The sequence below is a fragment of the Propithecus coquereli genome, unplaced genomic scaffold (genome assembly GCF_000956105.1).
Source record: "Propithecus coquereli isolate 6110/MARCELLA unplaced genomic scaffold, Pcoq_1.0 Scaffold268, whole genome shotgun sequence".
Classification (NCBI taxonomy): Eukaryota; Metazoa; Chordata; class Mammalia; order Primates; family Indriidae; genus Propithecus; species Propithecus coquereli.
The window spans coordinates 745,619-751,949 of record NW_012148263.1 but is presented as its reverse complement, the minus strand read 5'-3'; the positions used below and the strand labels follow the sequence as shown (position 1 = coordinate 751,949).

Here is a 6,331-nt window from a genome sequence, read left to right as displayed (position 1 = left end):
TTTGACCAAATTAAAAAAAAACACTATCCATATTTTGACAGTCTTTGTAAATACCATTCTTAGAGCTTCCTACTATTTCATTGTGTTTATAAATTATAATTGATTAAATATGTATATATTTTCTTATTGTTGGATATTTTAGTCTTTTTTGTTGATGTCGTATATATGATGTGTTTGTATTTATATATGATATAATATATACATATGTTGGAAATCATAATATCTTTAGTCAGCTAAGTTTTTATTTCTTTTGATGTATTTTCTCAAGATACTCAGACGTGCAGTTACTAGGTCACTCCCCGGCTTAAAATCTTTTTAACAATTTCCTATTTAAATTAAAATAGAATCCTAAATTTTTTACCTGTAAACACTCTACATTATCTTCTCTGCATATGTCTTCATTCTTATTCCTGATACTCTTATTTATACTCACTATGTTTCAGCCACCCAGGTGTTTATTTTGGGAGGCCATTTGAATTTTGGAAGTTCAAATGATTTGATTTGCTTAGGCTATGTAATTAAGCTTTTAATATGAAGGCAGTAATCTTAAATATAAAAAGATAAACCATAATTCTTTGCCTTTGGTTTTTAGCATTTGACTATGATGTGCATAGCTGTTGTTTTCTTTGTATTTTCTGCTTATGTGTATTGGTTAATTAATGAAGGGTATAATAAGAATATAGATGAACAGCCAGATGAAGAGATACATAGGGCAAGGTCTGGAGTGTCCCGAGCACAGGAGCTTCTATCCTCATGGAGTTGGGGCGTGCCACCCTCCCAGCACACAAATGTGTTCGCCAACCTGGAAGCTCCCCAAACCTCATAGTTCAGGGATTTTTATGGAGGCTTCATCGTGTAGGCATGGTAAATTATTAACTCCTTTTCCAGCCTCTCTCCCATCTCTGATAAATAGTGGGTGAGATTGAAAGCTCCAAGCTTAGAGTCGTGGTCTGATCTTTCTGGTGACCAGCCCCCATCCAGGAGCCCACCAAGAATCATTTCATTAGAACAAAAGGCAGTCCTATCACCCAGGAAATTCCAAGGGATTTAGGAGCTTTATGTCAGACGCTCCTATCACTTAGGAAATTACAAAGGTCTTAGGAGTTCTATATCAGGAAATGGGGTCAAAGACCAAATATTACAACGAAAGATCCTCCTAGTACTCTTCTCTACAAAGGTATTAGGAACGCTGTCTCAGAAACTAGGGCAGAGACCGAATATTAGAACAAGTGGTTGTCCTAGCACCTTTATCACTTAGGAAATTACAAGGGTTTTAGGAGCTCTGTACCAGGGACTGGGGGCAGAGGCTATATTATATATATATATATAGTCATACATTGATTAATGACAGGGATACATTCTGAGATATGTGTTGTTAGGCAATTTCATCATTGTGCAAACATCATAGAGAATACTTACACAGACCTAGATGGTATACCCTACTATACACCTAGGCCATATGGTATATCCTGTTGCTCCTAGGCTACAAATCTGCACAGTATGTCACTGTACTGAATGCTTTAGGCAATTATAACACAATGGTAAGTATCTAACATATCTAACATAGTAAAGGGACAGTAAAATGTATATTATAATCTTATGGGGGGGCGTGGGAGTGACGCCAGCATCACAACAGAATGATGGCTGTTTTAGTACTTCAGGTGGAATTTGTCCTTTTCAGCTTCAAAATTGGAAGCAGAAATTTAGTCAAACTACGAAAGCAGAATTCATACACACAGCAGAAAAGTTGAAAAATCAAGTTATTAACATAGAAAAAAGATAAACACAGTCATTTCTACAACCAAAAAGGTGACTTCAGAATTGAGCATGTGTGTTGGAAGAATTGGAAAATAAATTGATTAACAGCAGGAAAACAGAAAGAGCCAAAATCCAGCAACAATTGGCCAAAATATGTAACAATGCAAACAAACTTCAGCATCAGTTAAAAGATGTGAGGCCTGTACCTGGCTTTGTTGAGAAACTCAGAGAAATGATGGAAGAAATTGAAAATGCAATTAACACTTTCAGAGAAGAGCAAAGGTTGATATAGGAAGAGCTTATTAAAGACAACAACTAGTAAGGAGCTGAGTGCCATATCAAGAAAAATTGACTCCTGGGCTTTGGGTAATTCAGAAACAGAGAAAGCTTTCAGAGCAATCTCAAGCAAAGTTCCTGTACACACAGTAGCACCAAGTACCCTTCCAGAAGAAATACTAGATTTTGAAAAATTCCTTCAGCAAACAGGAGGGCGACAAGGGGGCTGGGATGATTATGATCACCAGAACTTTGTCAAGGTGAGAAACAAACATAAAGGGAAGCCAACATTTATGGAAGAAGTTCTAGAACACCTTCCTAGAAGAACATAGGATGAAGTTCAACAGCACAAGAAATGGTATCAAAAATTTCTGGCTCTGAAAGAAAGAAAAAAAAGAGTCAATTCAGAATTGGAAAACTAAAAAGCAGCAAAAAAAGGAGGAAATTTTCAAGTTAAAGAAAAAGGCAGACAACATACCCATGACTTTTCATAATAAACAAGAAAATAATGAAAAACAAAAAGAGGAACAAAGAAAGAAACAGAAATTGGCAGTTGAAGCTTGGAAAAAACAGAAAAGTATAAAATGTAAGTGAAATATGCTTCCCAGTTAAAAGAAGAGGAAGAGAAAGAGAAATAAACAGCAGAAAGAGCGCCAATGCCTGTTTAAACTAAAATTATTATTAGAAAGTTATACCCAGCAGAAGAAAAAACAGGAAGAATTTTTGAGGCTTGAAAAGGAGATAAGGGAAAAGGCAGAAAAAAGGAAAACTGCTGCTGATGAAATTTCCAGGTTTCAAGAAAGATATTTACATAAACTTGAGTTGAAAATTCTAGATAGATAGGCAAAGGAAGATGAAAGGCAGAAAAACAAAGAAGACTGGCAAAATTAAAAGAAAAGACTGAAAACCATGTTAGTAGAGACCTCTCTAGGCTTTACAAACCTACCAAAGTTTGGGAAAGGAACCAAAAAAATAGGATCAACAGGCTCTGGACCACTTCTACATATCCCACAGAGGGCTATTCCAACCTGGAGACAAGGAATATAAAGAAAATTTGAGATAATGAAGTTGCTATTCAGTTGATGAAAATGTTAGCATATTCAGTTATACCAGGAGAAAGTGACTAACCATGTTCTTTAAATACCACTAGCCTAGTCAGATTGATTATTGTGCTGTGATTGAATTGAGAGGTATTAAGTTTCGTGAGGCTTTGTCATTAGTATTTCCTGTTTCTACCAAGAGGGCATATAAGTTTATGTTACAAACATTACATTTAAATATTCAAAACATTTCAAAGATTTTTGTTTTTGTCATGCATAGCAAAATAAATTGGGAGAATCATAGAATGACATTTTTTAAACCAAAATTTTGTAACTTTTATAACTTGGAGGTAAGTTAGCTTGAGTAACAAAAATGTAAAGTGGTTTTTTTTTTTTAGAGTTATGAAATTTTAGTACTTTTTCTAAGTTTAACAAATTGGTGGTTTGTCAGTTATTAATTTTTGTGTGATAAATATTTTGTATTTGTGAAGCAAAAAAAAAATCTTATGACCACCATCATATATGCGATCCATCATTGACTGAAACATCATTATATAGTGTATTTCTCATTATTTCACATTTTTTTAGCTATACCATAAATCCCAGTCTCATTAGCATTATAGATTATGACTGATAACTTTATTTAAGTCTCTATTGTCAGTCTATTTTCACTTCCTCAATGCATTCTTTCCTGACCCACCTCATCTAAAGTTGTAAACTCCTGGCTAGTTCACTCTTGGTCCTATATCCTGGTATATATTTTTTCATAGCTGGTATGATGTGTGTATATGTTTGTGATCTATCTTTTCCCCCAGAATGTAAGCTCCATGAGGAGGGGCACTTGACTTTATTCCCTGTTTATCCTTAGTACCTAGAAAAATGCTTGGCACGTAGTAAGCACTGAATAAGTATTTGTCGAATCAGCAAAAGAATGTGGTTCCTGCCTGCCTCTCAAGTCTTATTTCTTACTTCAATATCATCTTTCTATACATGTGTTTCACCCTACATTCCTTTCCCTTCTGTAGTACTGTTTGGGAATATCCCAACCCTGAAGCATTCAAGGTTTTTTTTTAATAGTTCAGTGTGCTATTGGATAAAAGTATTCAACTTCTTGCATTTAAGATCTTTAATCCCAATTGAGTTCAGTGCTGCTTCGATGGTCTACATTTTCCTTGCCAATGCTCTTGCATTTGTGCTTACTTGCACTTATACGCTCTCTCTCTCTTGCCTCCTTAACCTCCCCAATTCTCTCCACAATGTTTGTGTCAAACCTTCTTTGCTCTCTTCATATTGTCCTAAGACCTCCCAAAATAATGGATTTTTAAAGAGAATATGGAAGGCATCACTTGACTACGTATTCCCATCCTTTGTCTCTGTTTTAATTAAGATGTACAACTTCTCTTAATAAGGTTAATCCTTGCATGTGCATTGTGAAGCTTATTTCTTTTAGACTTCTTAGAGACCTTACTCCATTGATTATGAACCTCCCAGTACCTCCTTCCTATTAGTTCTTTTTTTTTTTTTTTTTTTTTTTTTTTTTTTTTTTTTTTTTTTTTTTTTTTTTTTTTTTTGAGACAGAGTCTTGCTTTGTTGCCCGGGCTAGAGTGCCGTGACATCAGCCTAGCTCACAGCAACCTCAAACTCCTGGGCTCAAGCAATCCTCCTGCCTCAGCCTCCCGAGTAGCTGGGACTACAGGCATGCACCACCATGCCCAGCTAATTTTTTCTATATATTTTTAGTTGTCCAGCTAATTTCTTTCTATTTTTAGTAGAGACGGGGTCTTGCTCTTGCTCAGGCTGGTCTCAAACTCCTGAGCTCAAACGATCCGCCCACCTCGGCCTCCCAGAGGGCTAGGATTACAGGCATGAGCCACCATGCCCGGCCCCTATTAGTTCTTAAATGGGTTCCACGCTTCCATGTGAAAAACAAAAACAACCAGGACAATTAGGGAAAGAAAAAAAAAATGGCATCTAGATTGGAAAGGAGGAAGTAAAACTATCTCTATTTGTGGATGACATGTTCTTGTATGTAGAAAATTCGAAGGAATCCACAACAAAACTATTTGAACTGATAAATGAATTTAGCATTGTTGCAGGATGAGATCAATATACAAAAATCAATTGTATTTTTGTACCTAGTCATAGACAATCTGAAAATGAACTAAGAAAACAATTTACTTAAAAAAGCATCAAAAAAATACTTAGGAATAAATTTAACAACGAAAGTACAAGATTTGTGCACTGAAAATTATAAAACATTGTTAAAAGAAATTAAGGAAGACCTAAGTAAATGGAAGGACATCCCATGTTTATGGATTAGAAGGCTTAGTATTGTTAGGGTGGCAATACTCCCCAAACTGATCTACAGATTCAATGCAATTCCTACCCAAATCCCAGCTGCTTTTTTTTATTATTTTTTTTACAGAAACTGACAAGCTGATTCCAAAATTCTTAGGAAAAAATGTAAGGGTCTCAGAAAAGCTAAAATAATCTCAAAAAAGAAGATCAAAGTTGGAGGATACACTTTTTGATTTCGAAACTTACTACAAAGGTACAATAATAAAGAAAAGAATGTATGTTACTGCTGTAAGGATATAGATCAATGGAATAAAATTGAGAGTCCAGAAATAAACCCTCACATTTATGGTTAAATAGTTTTTGACAAGGGCACAAAGATAATTCACTGGAAGAAGAGGAATCGTTTCAAGAAATGATGCTGAGACAACTGCATCTCCACATGTAAACAATAAGTTGGACCAGTATCTCTCACCATATGCAAAAATTAGCTCAAACTGGATCAAAGGCCAAAATATAAGAGTTAAAACTATAAAACTCTTGGAAGAAAATATAGGCATAAATCTTCAGTGGATAAGACATCAAAAGCACAGCAACAAAAGAAAAAATAGATACATTGGACTTCATCAAAATTAAAAATTTTTGTCCTTCAAAGGATATTGTATTAGTTACTCAGGCTGCCATAACAAAATACCATAGACTTAAACAACAGAAATGTAATTCTTACAGCCGGTGAGTCTGAGATCAAGGTGCTGGCCAATCAATGAGAGCTATCTTCCTGGCTTGCAGACAGCTGCTTTCTCAATGTATCCTCACGCAGTGGACAGAGAGCAAGCTCTCTAGTGTTTCTTCTTATAAGGGCACTAATCCCATCATGAAGAGTCCACCCTCATAACCTCATCATACCCTAATTATCTCCCAAAGGCCCCATCTTCAAATACCTTCACATTGGGGGTTAGAGC

At 35.5% G+C, this 6,331-nt stretch overlaps 1 pseudogene; it reads left to right on the top strand.

Moving 5' to 3' along the window:
• The first annotated feature begins 1,582 nt into the window (after positions 1-1,582).
• On the top strand, positions 1,583-3,117 carry LOC105812860 (annotated as a pseudogene).
• The last annotated feature ends 3,214 nt before the right edge of the window (positions 3,118-6,331 follow it).